Consider the following 15,629-nt stretch of genomic DNA (forward strand, 5'->3'; position numbering starts at 1 on the left):
TTGTTTTGCAGCACTTTTGCTTAAGGATCCTCCTTCTGGTGTTTGGTGAAATTCTTTTGGCAGAAGGGTGAGTTTGTCCCCTATTCCGCTGAGTGGATGCCAGGACTTTTGACATATGGGGTGTAGAGGCTCTATATTGGGCTAATCTGTCTAACGGTGTGTACTGTGCTGGCTATATCAGTGCCTATTTAGGTTTGCCTTGGATAAGCTGAGTGCACACATGGAAATGGGGAACCCTGTTTTTAATTGACTTTTGGTCTGAGAATTTGATGTGAGGGTACTTTTTCCTTTATTTGCCCTGTACTTTTAAATGTATTTATGTTGTGTTTTGTGACACTTTTTTGTTTTGTGAAACTCTGAGGTTGTGCTATCCAGATACATGTTAACTTCAATTGCTCTCAATCGATAGTGTTTACTTTTAACTTGTAATGCGAGCGCTACATCCGACGCACACAAACAGCTGCAATAAACCTTATATCTCTAGCGCATAACTGTTAGCATGCCACTCGTAATCTGGCCCATATTGTTTTTTATTTTTTTTAAATAAATAATATACTTTACCACTTAATAGCAACACTGTATTATACCAGAAGTATATATAAAAGTGTTAAACCAATCACAAAAGAAAAAGATGTGAAAATAAATGTGATAGCAAATGTCAAAAAGACAATAAATATAATAAAGGTTTCAATAAAAGATCAAAAGATCTATAATATATACAAAATATAAAGGATATGTCCATTGAGTGATGTGATCAAATCCGATGGCCTTGAAAGAAATCCTTAGGTGAAAAAAGAAAAAAACAATATATAGTGTAACTCTGTGATATATCCAATAGTAAAAAGAATGTGTTTCAACTGCATCCTACTCACATAAGATGGAGCTATAATAAGCTCATTCACTGCGCACACCTGCTTTTATACTGACATGCAAACAGTCTCCCAAGGGCTTCAGGATAAACAATTTATTAAAATATATGTGTAAAATACAGTAAAACAGCCAATACACCAACATACATATGCGTAATCAGAGTCTCTTCTAGGAACAGTCAATATTAACTGCAAGTGATTTACCCCTAATGAGGATGAATGTGGATACAGGGCAGCGTTCACACCGCTCTCGATCACCGCTTCCAGTACCTGCAGGGTTTACACTACTTTTCTGATATGGTTGGGTATAGCTGGATGAGTCCTTGGAGGGAGATAAAATCCGACGTACGTTTCACCATTAACCAACGGCTTTTTCAAGGAAGACTTGTAATGGCTGGTTGTTTATTGCACACCCTTAAATGGGCAAATTTTCCCATTTACGGGTGCATGATAAATTAGCGCTCCAATTAGGTCTCTGAAAATGTACCACAGATCAGATCTCTGGTTAATTTTTTAAAAACGTGCCCCAATTGCCCCAAAATACAATGTAGTGTAGTTCTTAATAAAATATTTTTTTATTTTTTTTTAAATAACTGCAGCCCAGAAGCGGAGGGGGGAGGGAATAAGAGGGCCCTATGTTACAGAAAATAAAAATAACGGCACAGCCCACAATAGCGGAGTGGAGAAGCAGAACAAAGGAGCTACTGTCACTAGAAGAATATTTTTTTTTTCAAACACAGCAGACTAGACATGTTCCATAATGTCACATTTTATTGGGATACCCTGAATCCACAAGACACGAATGTACCTCCCTAAGACAGACTGACTCATGCAAGACCCTGACCCCTTCCCTTCCCCTACTTTCATCTCTTCTATACCTCATTTTGACCGTTTTCCCTTCCTTTTCTTTCTATCTTACTATTTTACCTCCTACCGGCAGTTCTAGGCCTCTCAACACATACAAGGGATTTTGTGTTCTTTTTTCACGTCTTCTCTACTTTAGCCCTTCTGTTAAGTAATGGCTAATCTTGTGACATTTGGAAGACCTAAGCTGTACTTTCCTTTAAAATGTTGTATGTTTTGAAAAAAAATTCAATAAAAGTTTAAATAAAAAAATTAAATTAAAAAAAGGGACAAGGAGAGATGGGGCAGCTACACTTCAGAAAAAGGGGTGTGGGGGTACCTAACTCTCGATCGTGAGAGGGGGAGGTGGTGGGTCAATTATACTACAGAAAATAAATAAATAAAATAAATAAAAAAAGTGGTATTAGAGGTATTGGCAGACAGCTGCCAGTACCTAAAATGATGGCACTAGTTAGAGCGGGGAGGATTAGAGAGCTGTTTTGGAGGGGTCATGGAGGTTGGAGAGTAAGGGGGTATCCTACCCTGCAGAATTTTTTTTTTTTAATATAAAACAAACAAAAAAGAAAACTTTTATGTTAATATTGCCGGATTGTCTGCCAGTATTTAAGTTGGGGGTGACCAGTGGGGGGTAAGGGAGGGAATAGAGCTGTTTGGGAGGGATCAGGTAGGGATCAGGGGTGGAGAGTGTCAGGTGGGTGGGTAATCTCTACATTAAAGCTAAAATTATCCTTTTAAGATACCTAATTAACCCCTTCACTGTCAGGAATTATAGAAGTGTGGTACGCAGCTGCAATTAGCGGCCTTCTAATTACCAAAAGGCAATGGCAAAGTCATATATGTCTTCTATTTCTTAACAAAGGGGATCCCAGGGAAGCTTTTACAACTATTTGTGCCATTGCACAAGCCCGTATATAAACAATTTCAGTGGAAAACACAAAGGGGCCGATTTGCTAATGTCTGTCCGACTTGATACGCTGCAGCGTATCATGTTCAACAGACATTGCTTAATGCGGACAGCATACTCTGTCCGCATTCATCATTGCACAAGCAGTTCTAGTGAACTGCTTGTGCAATGCCGCCCCCTGCAGATTCACAGCCAATGGGCCGCTAGCTGGTGGTGTCAATCAACCCGATCGTATAGGATCGTGTTGATTGCTGTACGCCGCTAGAGGAGGCGGATACAGTTAAGGAGCAGTGTTTCCGGTGAGCCTGAAGGCTCGCGCGGAAACAGGGCGATATGGCCCCATTCATGCCATCATAAATCAGCCCCTGAGTTTGTAAAAGAAAATCACATTTGGCGGTGAAATAGTGGCATGAAATTTATCAAAATGGGCCTAGATCAATACCTTTGTTTGACTACTTAAAAAAATATATACAGTATATAGTTTTGACAGGTAAATAAAAAAAACAAGACTTTATTTCTGTGTTTTTTGTTTGTTTTTTAGATATGATTTTATTGACCAGTTTTCATGAACATACATATTATTGGAATAATATACTTATACATAATGTTCTTCATTTGCATACATTACTGCTATTACTACTGGTGTTTCTTTTAACAATACTAGCAGAAACAAACAGAACAATTAAATATACAAGACAAATCAAATGTCATGTCTTATAATCTGTATATCTGAGAGTCCATGATAAAATTGCATATAAACTTGTAGTCCAATGTCTCTTATTGAAGTCCCTCTGATAGCAAAAATTATTTTATGTCTAATATGCCTTTTAAATACTTTAAACAATGAAATCTCTGTATCTGTAATATTATATTTACAATAGTACCTGGAACCAAAAGGACAAGTAATCACTCCTCAACCATATAGGCACATACATTGGTTTAGGAATTATGTCTCTAATCTGCAGGGAAAACAGCCTTTCACAAGTAAGCCCTATACTAATTATTTTGTGAATTTATTTGTAATAAATGTCTCCCATAGTATCTGTATCTGTGCATAGAGAGGTTGGCATCTGTGTTTTAAGAAGAAGTATTCTTCTAGTTTTAAAATCTCATTGCACTTATGCAACCATTGAGCTTCGCTTGGAACATCAGATGTTTTCCACCTCTGTGCCAGTAGAGACTTCATACTATTGGATAATACATTAAATAATTTATTTTGAGCAGTTGTGAACGTTTTAGCAAGCTTGTGGAATAGCCATAGACATGGGTAAAGTGGTAATGGTATCTCTAGGGCTTTTGATGAATCTCTAGATACATATTCCCATGCTGATGTAATTTTAGAGCATGACCACCAGATGTGAGCCATTGTGTCTTTCTCATCTCCACATCTACAGCATTTGTTACTCTGTGTGCAAAAAAGTCTGTGTAGTCTAACTGGTGTTAGATACCACCTCTGTAGGATTTTTAAGTTAAGTTCTTGTAAGTTAACCCAAACAGAGGATTTTGTAATATTATGAAATATGTTTTGAGTGTTCACATACGTAATGTCAATATTGAATTCACTCTCCCATCTCTCTATAGTAAGAAATGTGCCCTGGAGGGGCTTGTTGAGGTATTGTGTAGTGTAGTGATAAGGAGTGTTTCAGTAGGTTAGTAGATGTACATAATATTTTGAAAGTTGTGAGGTCTAAGTAGGTTTCTTCTATCTGGGTTCTTGAGAATGGATGATGTACACTGGTGATATAGAAGCTATTTGGAGAAAAAACCAAAACTGTTCTCTTTAAGAGTTTGTAGTGGATATATACTTCCTTGTATCCTAGCTGCTAGACCAATAGTGTTCTTGTTCTATGTGTGGGTTTTACCTGATATTTTAATTGAGACATATCTGGTGCAAATTCACTGTTGTCAATTAGAGGTGTTAGCAGTAAATATCTAGATGGATTATGGGTGTATTTTAGCAAGATGCTATCCCAAACAAGACTTTATTTCTGTTTAAAAGGAGTGATAGCAAAAATGGTAAAAATTCTCCGGAATTTTGGGCAAGTTTTTCTCTGAAAGTCCCTGTAGTGAAGGAGTTAACAATGGTGGCTTATTAACATCAAAAGAGTGATTTAAAGGGACAGTTTACTCCAGAATTTTTATTGTTTTCAAAGATAGATAATCCCTTTATTACCCATTCCCCAGTTTTGCAAACCACCATTGTTATATTAATTTGCTTTTTAATTCTGTGAATACCATGTATCTAAACCTCTACAGAACGCCCCTTATTTCAATTCTTTTGACAGACTTGCATTTAAGCCAATTATTGCCCTTTCATAAGTAACTCCACTGGCGTGAGCACAATGTTATCTATATGGCACACGTGAACTAATGCCCTCTAGCTGTGAAAACCTGTCAAATGCATTCCGTTAAGAGGCAGCCTTTAAGAGCTTAGATATTAGCATATGAGCCTACCTAGGTTTAGCTTTCAACTAAGAATACCAAGAGAACAAAGCAAATTTGATGATAAAAGGGAATTGGAAAGTTGCATGCCCTATATAAATCATGAAAGTTTAACCCCTTAATGACCGAGGACGTGCAGGGTACGTCCTCAAAAAAAAGGCAGTTAACGCCTGAGGACGTACCCTGCACGTCCTCGGTGTGGAAAGCAGCTGGAAGCGATCCTGCTCGCTTCCAGCTGCTTTCCGGTTATTGCAGTGATGCCTCGATATCGAGGCATCCTGCAATAACCATTTGTAGCCATCCGGTGCAGAGAGAGCCACTCTGTGGCCCTCTCTGCACCGGACATTAACGGCTACGTTCGTTGGTGGGTGGGAGCCGGTGTGAGAGGTGGGTGGCGGCCATCGATGGCCTTTGTGATGCGGAGGGGGGCGGGATCTGGGGCGGGGACGACCGGGGGGGACGCGCACGGACGCGCGCACGTGCACGGGGAGGCCGGGCGGGCGCGTGCACGGGGAGGGAGCGGGTGGGAACCACTACGCTACAGAAAGTTTTTTTGTTAGAAGTGGGGATCAAAGGGGTTAATATGTTTATTTTGGTGATCGGTTTGGCTGGTGGGGTATTGGACTGTGGGGGGGAAGCTACACTACAGAAACAAATAATAAAAAATAAACATTTTTATTTGCAAACTGGGTACTGGCAGACAGCTGCCAGTACCCAAGATGGCCCCAATAAGGCAGAGGGGGAGGGTTAGGGAGCTATTTTGGGGGGATCAGGGAGGTTGGGGGCTAAGGGGGACCCTACATAGCAGCATATGTAAATATGCTTAAAAAAATTATTATTTTTTTTTTATACCTTTTATTTTAGTACTGGCAGACTTTCTGCCAGTACTTAAGATGGCGGGGACAATTGTGGGGTGGGGGAGGGAAGAGTGCTGTTTGGGAGGGATCAGGGGGTGGGATGTGTCAGGTGGGTCTGATCTCTACACTAAAGCTAAAATTAACCCTGCAAGCTCCCTACAAACTACCTAATTAACCCCTTCACTGCTGGCCATAATACACATGTGATGCGCAGCAGCATTTAGCGGCCTTATAATTACCAAAAAGCAACGCCAAAGCCATATATGTCTGCTATTTCTGAACAAAGGGGATCCCAGAGAAGCATTTAAAACCATTTGTGCCATAATTGCACAAGCTGTTTGTAAATAATTTTAGTGAAAAACCTAAAGTTTGAAAAAGTGAACAATTTTTTTTTATTTGATTGCTTTTGGCGGTGAAATGGTGGCATGAAATATACCAAAATGGGCCTAGATCAATACTTGGGGTTGTCTACTACACTACACTAGAGCTAAAATTAACCCTAGAAGCTCCCTACATGCTCCCTAATTAACCCATTCACTGCTGGGCATAATACACGTGTGGTGCGCAGTGGCATTTAGCAGCCTTCTAATTACCAAAAAGCAAAGCCAAAGCCATATATGTCTGCTATTTATGAACAAAGGGGATCCCAGAGAAGCATTTACAACCATTTATTCCATAATTTCATGAGTTGTTTGTAAATAATTTCAGTGAGAAACCTAAAGTTTGTGAAAAAATTTGTGAAAAAGTAAAAAAAATTTTTTATTTGATCGCATTCGGCTGTGAAATGGTGGCATGAAATATACCAAAATGGGCCTAGATCAATACTTTGGGATGTCTTCTAAAAAAAAATATATACATGTCAATGGATATTCAGAGATTCCTGAAAGATATTAGTGTCCCAATGTAACTAGCGCTAATTTTGAAAAAAAGTGGTTTGGAAATGGCAAAGTGCTACTTGTATTTATGGCCCTATAACTTGCAAAAAAAGCAAAGAACATGTAAACATTGGGTATTTCTAAACTCAGGACAAAATTTAGAAACTATTTAGCATGGGTGTTTTTTGGTGGTTGTAGATGTGTAACAGATTTTGGGGGTCAAAGTTAGAAAAAGTGTGTTTTTTTTCCATTTTTTCCTCATATTTTATAATATTTTTTATAGTAAATTATAAGATATGATGAAAATAATGGTATATTTTGAAAGTCCATTTAATGGTGAGAAAAACGGTATATAATATGTGTGGGTACAGTAAATGAGTAAGAGGAAAATTACAGCTAAACACAAACACCGCAAAAATGTAAAAATAGCCTTGGTCCCAAACGGACAGAAAATGGAAAAGTGCTGTGGTCATTAAGGGGTTAAAGGGACACTGAACCCAAATTTTTTCTTTCGTGATTCAGATAGAGCATGCAATTTTAAGGAACTTTCTAATTTACTCCTATTATCAAATTTTCTTCATTCTCTTGGTATGTTTATTTGAAAAGCAAGATTGTAAGTTAAGATGACGGCCCATTTTTGGTGAACAATAGTGATGTCGTGAATAGTTCGCCGGCGAATAGTTCCAGGCAAACATAGCATGTTCGCGTTCGCCTCGACGGGCGAACATATTCGATGTTCGATCCGCCCCCTATTCGTCATCATTGAGTAAACTTTGACCCTGTACCTCACAGTCAGAATACACATTACAGCCAATCAGCAGCAGACCCTCCCTCCCAGACCCTCCCACCTCCTGGACAGCATCCATTTTAGATTCATTTGGAATCTGCATTTTTAGTGAGAGGAGGGACAGTGTAGCTGATGCTGATTTAATAGGGAAATCGATAGCTAGGCTAGTGTATTCAGTGTCCACTACAGTCCTGAAGGACTCATCTGATCTCTGCTGTAAGGACAGCACCCCAAAAAGCCCTTTTTAGGGCTAGAACATCAGTCTGCTTTTTTTTTTTTTCCTGTGTAATCTAATTGCACTTGCCTGCCTGCCAGCGTGTGTGTCAGGCTCACAGCGTATACTGTGCCCACTTGCCCAGTGCCACCACTCATATCTGGTGTAACAGTAGTGTACATTAAAAAAAACAACACTTTTTTTACTGTGAAATAATAGCAGACAGCTGCCAGTACCCAAGATTGCCGCCAATAAGGCAGATGGGGAGGGTTAGAGAGCTGTTTTGGGGGGATCAGGGAGGTTGGGGGCTAAGGGGGGATGCTACACCACAGCATATGTAAATATGCTAAAAAAAAATAGAAACCTTTTATTTTAGTACTGGCAGACTTTCTGCCAGTACTTAAGTTGGCGGGGACAATTGTGGGGTGGGGGAGGGAAGGGAGCTGTTTGGGAGGGATCAGGGGATCTGATGTGTCAGGTGGGAGGCTGATCTCTACACTAAAGCTAAAATTAACCCTGCAAGCTCCCTACAAACTACCTAATTAACCCCTTCACTGCTAGCCATAATAAACGTGTGATGTGCAGCAGCATTTAGCGGCCTTCTAATTACCAGAAAGCAACGCCAAAGTCATATATGTCTGCTATATCTGAACAAAGGGGATCCCAGAGAAGCATTTACAACCATTTGTGCCATAATTGCACAAGCTGTTTGTAAATAATTTCAGTGAGAAACCTAAAATTGTGAAAAAATGTAAGTTTTTTTTAAATTTGGTCGCATTTGGCGGTGAAATGGTGGCATTAAATATACCAAAATGGGCCTAGATCAATACTTTTGGTTGTCTACTACACTACACTTAAGCTAAAATGAACTCTACAAGCTACCTACATGCTCCCTAATTAACCCCTTCACTGCTGGGCATAAAACACGTGTGGTGCGCAGTGGCATTTAGCAGCCTTCTAATTACCAAAAAGCAACGCCAAAGCCATATAAGTCTGCTATAATGGCATGTCTGGCACACAGTGTTGGGGCAAGGGTCCATATGACCACTGATACCTGGTCTGCAAAGCATGGTCAGGGCAGGTATATCACCTACACTGCGCACTGTGAAGCGGGCGTAACCCTTACACTACCTGATCGATACAACATCATACCTGATGTTTTAAAGCACGTTATTCCAAACAATTTAGGAATGTTAGGTGATTTATGCCCTTTATGGATTAAAACCAGACTCTGCATCAACTATGTAATTTTCCATTGGAGTTTTGCCATGGATCCCCCTCCGGCATGCCACAGTCCAGGTGTTAGTGCCCTTGAAACAACTTTTCCATCACTATTGTGGCCAGAAAGAGTCCCTGTGGGTTTTAAAATTCGCCTGCCTATTGAAGTCTATGGCAATTCGCCCGGTTCGCCCGTTCGCTAACTTTTGTGGAAGTTCGCGTTCGCCGTTCCGAACCCAATTTTTTACTACTAGTGATCAATCTGGCTTGTCCTTGCTAATTGGACAGCACCAATAAACAAGTGCTGTCCGTGGTCTGAACCAAAAATTTGCTGGCTCCTTAGCTTATATGCCTTGTTTTTCAAATAAGGATAGCAAGAGAATGAAGAAATATTGAGAATAGAAGTAAATTAGAACGTTGCTTAAAATTGCATGCTCTATCTGAATCATGAAAAAAAAAAATGAGTTCAGTGTCCCTTTAATTTTGACTAGACTGTCCCTTTATGTGGGTGCTTATGCTTGTATGTAGAGCCATATGCAATCATTGATATCAACTTGTTTCTGAAGACTCGCCAGAAACACAGGCCCTCAAGCTCCATTCGGAACTTGATAAATGGGCCTCTATGACTCAATTAGCTAAACACCTGTGAATTGGCTAAATCAATTCTATGTTGTTGTTTTTTTTATCTTTATTAAAGGGACAGTCTACAACATAATTTTTTATTGTTTTAGAAGATAGATAACCCCTTTATTACCCATTCCCTAAATTTGCATAACGCAGTTATATTAATACACTTTTTACCTCTTTAATTGCCTTGTATCTAAAGCCTCTGCAAATTTCCAATCTACTTCTGTTGTCAAATTTGCTTCATTCTTTTTGTATCTTTTTTTGAAGAGTAAAACTAGGTAGGCTCATAAGAGCTCAGGAGTGTGCATGTGTCTTTAGCACTATATGGCAGCAGTGTTTTGCAACATTATTTGTAGCTTTGTTATACAATGTTGCAAAACACTGCTGCCATAGAGTACTAAAGACACGTGCACACTCCTGAGCTCTAATGAGCCTACATAGTTTTACTCTTCAATAAAAGATACCAAGAGACTGAAGCATATTTAATAACAGAAGTAAATTGGAAAGTTGTTCTATTCGAATCATGAAAGTTTAATTTTGACTTTACTGTCCCTTTAAGTCTTCACTGATGCGGATGATGAGCAGGACTGGTGTTTGAATCCTGATACTCTAGTCACAAGTAGCATATGTGCATAAGCCACTGAAAGAGGCATTTTTTGCTAATGGATGAATGTTGTAAAAATGCTTCTATTGAAAATTGAAACTCATCCGCGCACATTGCAGTTTTGACCTATATCCCTTTAAAGGGATATGAAAGCTAAAAAATTATTTCATGATTCCTTTAGGCAGCCTAGCAAATATCTATCTTAAAGGGACATGATACCCAAATATTTAAGCATTTGAAAGTGACACAGCATAGCTGCAAAAAGTAGTAACTAGTAAATATCACCTGAACATCTCTATATAAAAAAGAAATATATTTTAACTCAAAATCTCCTATATATTCACACCCCACTGTAAAGAGACTTTAAGCAGCCAATCAGGATATTAGTCCCATGACTTGCAAGGGAGTGTGCATCTGGCATGTGCAGACACAGATGAACGAAAATAGAGAGACACACTCAACTGAGACAGAACAAAAGCTAGAAAAAATTCAGTGCTTTCTCATATGGCCAGTGTCACTCAGGGTGCAGTCTCTTTTAACAAACTATGCCTTTCACAGGGGAGAAATATCCTGTAGCATATCAGTCTGGTCTTGTCCAATGAAATTCCAGCCCCGAAATACCAGGCAATTCTCCTCTGAAGAAGAGCGAACAACAAACCCCAGACGTACGTTTCCGCCTCTCTGGGCTTTGTCAGTGAGGTGCAATTGCATCTCCTTTTTTACTCTTAGGGAGACCCAAGAGCAATTTGCATACTTAAAAGAAAATAGAGAGACGCACTCAACTGCGAGAAAACAAAAGCTAGAAAAACTTCTGTGGTTGTTCATAAGGCCAGTGTCTCAGTTGAGTGCATCTCTCTGTTTTCTTTTTATGCACAGGCACAGTCATAGTATTTTCCGATTCAGTTTAAGGAAGTTTACTATGAAATCTCACAAGATTTAAATGAAATCTCATGAAATAACAACGCTGATGTTGCTGTTTGGCTATTTTTTTTTTCAACTAGCAGCTGGACAGCAGCTGAAGAATAACTGTTCACAGAACACTTACTCTGGTGATCTGAAGAAATTATGAGGTAAAATATCTTCCTTTTTTAAAGGGACATTCAACACCAGAATTTTTGTTGTTTTAAAAGATAGATAATCCCTTAATTACCCATTCCCCAGTTTTGCATAACCAACACAGTTATAATAATATACTTTTTACCTCTGTGATTATCTTGTATCTAAGCATCTTATGGCAGCCCCCTGATCACATGACTTTTTATTTATTATCTATTGACTTTAATTTTAGCCAATTAGTGCAGTGTCTGCCACAATCCACGGGCATGCTCACAATGTTATGTATAGGGTTTTCCTGAACTCAGTGGAGGCTCCTCTATATGAGCACTTGAGCACGTGAACCCCATGTGAACCTGACCCCTGATGAACAAAAAAATATATAAAAAAGAGTGAGAAATAAAAAAAACTAATTGAATTTTTAAACTTTATTTATTGACTAAATAAAAAAATCCCCAGGCTCCACTGCAGTTTTTACTAAAAAAACATTAAAATTGCAGTTTTTTAGGCTGAAGTAAAATGGGCTTTTACCTAATACTTCTATCTATCGCACATGCTGTGCAGTGCGATAGATAGAAGTATAGGCACAAGCTCTTTCCACTTTAAAACTGCATTGACTGCAGTGCCACCTACAGGCCAGCCCATAGCTCTCCTAACCGCACAGCTCTTAGTGTGTGAGAGCCAGCTGTCACGGGTCACTCGCACACTAAGAGCTGTGTGTGTGTGGGTCATGGGACGATGCTCCTCCTCCCATGACCCACACACACACAGCTCTTAGTGTGCGAGAGCCAGCTGTCACATGACACTCGCACACTAAGAGCTGTGTGTGTGGGGGTCGTGGGAGGAGGAGCATCGTGGGCGGGCTTCAGTTCAGAGGAGAGCAGAGAAGCTGCTGGAACAGACAGTTAGCTCCTGCCTCCTGTTAGGTCTCAGAGATGGAAGTGAGTCTGAGATGTACTGTTACTGTACTGTACATGGTCTGGAGACTGGGACCATCGGACTGAGGCTGAGCTGAGCGAGGAGCCGGGACGGACTGCCGGCTAGAGTGAGCAGTAGCACTGAGTGACAAGAAGAGTCATGACAGTGAGTAAGCAGTGAGTGAGTCGTGAGTGAGACTGTGAGCAGCACAGTCAGACTTAGTGTGTGACAACTGACATTGGTAGTCGTAGTCGGACAGTCCAGTAGATTATCGTAGATAATCATAGTAGTACTTTTTTTATAAAACTTAGGCAGGGCCCAGGGGGCGGGCTTACGGCTTAGGCAATAGGCAGAGAGACTAGCTGAAAGAATGTCAGACACTACTCAGCACGGCTGTAGCAGATCATGCCTCTCTTAGTTTGCTTAAGTTTTTCAGTCTGTCTAACCTGCCAGCTGTCACTGTGTTTGTTTGTCCAAATGCCAGGCTCATCTCATATCATCTGCGTACTCGGTGGTCACCTTTTCCACCACACTACCCGTCTCTAACGCCTAGTTATTCTCAATAGTTTCCTGTCTTATTTTTTTTTTTTAATGAATCTAAAAAAATTAACGAAAAACTGCTGCAGTCTGATTAAATTATTAAGTATTAGTATCCCTAGAAACTTGAGTTGAGTGAATTACCTCATATTCTTTATGATAATAAATAATTCCCCATGCATTATTTAGGTCCACTTTCCAACACCCCCCACCCTTTGTCCTCAGTTAGTAATTCATAATAGCAAAATAGCAAATAGTCATGCAGTTTAAACTTGATCTTTGTGTTCTTTGGTGTTATTTTGAGGCTGATGGTGCATGGTGGCCTGTTAACAGCATTTGTGTTGATATATAACAGACCAGGTTATTTGTTCCACTCATTAAAAAGGCACAGAAATCTAAATATTTTTTGTGTGGCACAGTCAGCTATACAGGGAGTGCAGAATTATTAGGCAAATGAGTATTTTGACCACATCATCCTCTTTATGCATGTTGTCTTACTCCAAGCTGTATAGGCTCGAAAGCCTACTACCAATTAAGCATATTAGGTGATGTGCATCTCTGTAATGAGAAGGGGTGTGGTCTAATGACATCAACACCCTATATCAGGTGTGCATAATTATTAGGCAACTTCCTTTCCTTTGGCAAAATGGGTCAAAAGAAGGACTTGACAGGCTCAGAAAAGTCAAAAATAGTGAGATATCTTGCAGAGGGATGCAGCACTCTTAAAATTGCAAAGCTTCTGAATCGTGATCATCGAACAATCAAGCGATTCATTCAAAATAGTCAACAGGGTCGCAAGAAGCGTGTGGAAAAACCAAGGCGAAAATAACTGCCCATGAACTGAGAAAAGTCAAGCGTGCAGCTGCCAAGATGCCACTTGCCACCAGTTTGGCCATATTTCAGAGCTGCAACATCACTGGAGTGCCCAAAAGCACAAGGTGTGCAATACTCAGAGACATGGCCAAGGTAAGAAAGACTGAAAGACGACCACCACTGAACAAGACACACAAGCTGAAACGTCAAGACTGGGCCAAGAAATATCTCAAGACTGATTTTTCTAAGGTTTTATGGACTGATGAAATGAGAGTGAGTCTAGATGGGCCAGATGGATGGGCCCGTGGCTGGATTGGTAAAGGGCAGAGAGCTCCAGTCCGACTCAGACGCCAGCAAGGTGGAGGTGGAGTACTGGTTTGGGCTGGTATCATCAAAGATGAGCTTGTGGGGCCTTTTCGGGTTGAGGATGGAGTCAAGCTCAACTCCCAGTCCTACTGCCAGTTTCTGGAAGACACCTTCTTCAAGCAGTGGTACAGGAAGAAGTCTGCATCCTTCAAGAAAAACATGATTTTCATGCAGGACAATGCTCCATCACACGCGTCCAAGTACTCCACAGTGTGGCTGGCAAGAAAGGGTATAAAAGAAGAAAATCTAATGACATGGCCTCCTTGTTCACCTGATCTGAACCCCATTGAGAACCTGTGGTCCATCATCAAATGTGAGATTTACAAGGAGGGAAAACAGTACACCTCTCTGAACAGTGTCTGGGAGGCTGTGGTTGCTGCTGCACGCAATGTTGATGGTGAACAGATCAAAACACTGACAGAATCCATGGATGGCAGGCTTTTGAGTGTCCTTGCAAAGAAAGGTGGCTATATTGGTCACTGATTTGTTTTTGTTTTGTTTTTGAATGTCAGAAATGTATATTTGTGAATGTTGAGATGTTATATTGGTTTCACTGGTAAAAATAAATAATTGAAATGGGTATATATTTGTTTTTTGTTAAGTTGCCTAATAATTATGCACAGTAATAGTCACCTGCACACACAGATATCCCCCTAAAATAGCTATAACTAAAAACAAACTAAAAACTACTTCCAAAACTATTCAGCTTTGATATTAATGAGTTTTTTGGGTTCATTGAGAACATGGTTGTTGTTCAATAATAAAATTAATCCTCAAAAATACAACTTGCCTAATAATTCTGCACTCCCTGTATATATGTGTGTATACAGCACATTTATTTATATATATATATATATATATATATATATATATATATATAATATAACTTGTGTGTGTATATATATTAAATGTGTGTGTATATATATATATATATATATATATATAAGTATTCCACAGAATGCAGGCACTCATTGGTCTTGATAAAATATAGCAATTTTATTAAGGCATAGTTAAAATGACATAACGTTTCGGCACCAAGTTGTGCCTTTGTCAAATGTCAGCATGAGAACAAAAGAATATGCAACACACTTAAAACCAATATTAACATGCAAAATAAAAAATAAAAACATATACCTTTTAAAGATGAGAAATAACAAACTTTTGCCGCCATGCCGCCACTCGCGTCTTCCCATTTCTGGCAATGACATCATGTAAGCACAGTGCGTGCCTAGCGTGATGACACATGGCACGGCGTTGCCATAGTAACGTTGGATAGCCTCACGCGTCAGAGTAGGAAACATCTTAATCACGCATGCGTGTAACAATCTGATGCGGCTGTAATTGTTACCATTGGCAACCAAACAATCGTAAATATATACAGCGCATTAATTTATTATTTATTTTTTATTTTGCATGTTAATATTGGTTTTAAGTGTTTTGCATATTCTTTTGTTCTCATGCTGACATTTGACAAAGGCACCACTTGGTGCCGAAACGTTATGTTATTTTTACTATGCCTTAATAAAATTGTTATATTTTATCAAGACCAATGAGTGCCTGCATTCTGTGGAATACTTGGATGATTTATAGCAGAGCACCGTGGCATTAATGGAGTGGTGAGATTGTGCTTTCCCTTAAAGGAACTATATATATATATATATATATATATATATATATATAT

General features: G+C 39.5%; 1 long non-coding RNA gene across 1 annotated transcript in view; it reads right to left on the reverse strand.

The window, feature by feature from the left end:
- Positions 1-758: 758 nt before the first annotated feature.
- Positions 759-15,629, reverse strand: part of LOC128660775 (uncharacterized) — a 357,366-nt gene continuing 342,495 nt past the window's right edge. Inside the window, exon 3 of the long non-coding RNA XR_008402583.1 lies at positions 759-781. This is a non-coding gene — a long non-coding RNA (uncharacterized LOC128660775). The remainder of the gene's footprint in view (positions 782-15,629) is intronic.

Source organism: Bombina bombina, chromosome 1 (assembly GCF_027579735.1).
Source record: "Bombina bombina isolate aBomBom1 chromosome 1, aBomBom1.pri, whole genome shotgun sequence".
Lineage (NCBI taxonomy): Eukaryota > Metazoa > Chordata > Amphibia > Anura > Bombinatoridae > Bombina > Bombina bombina.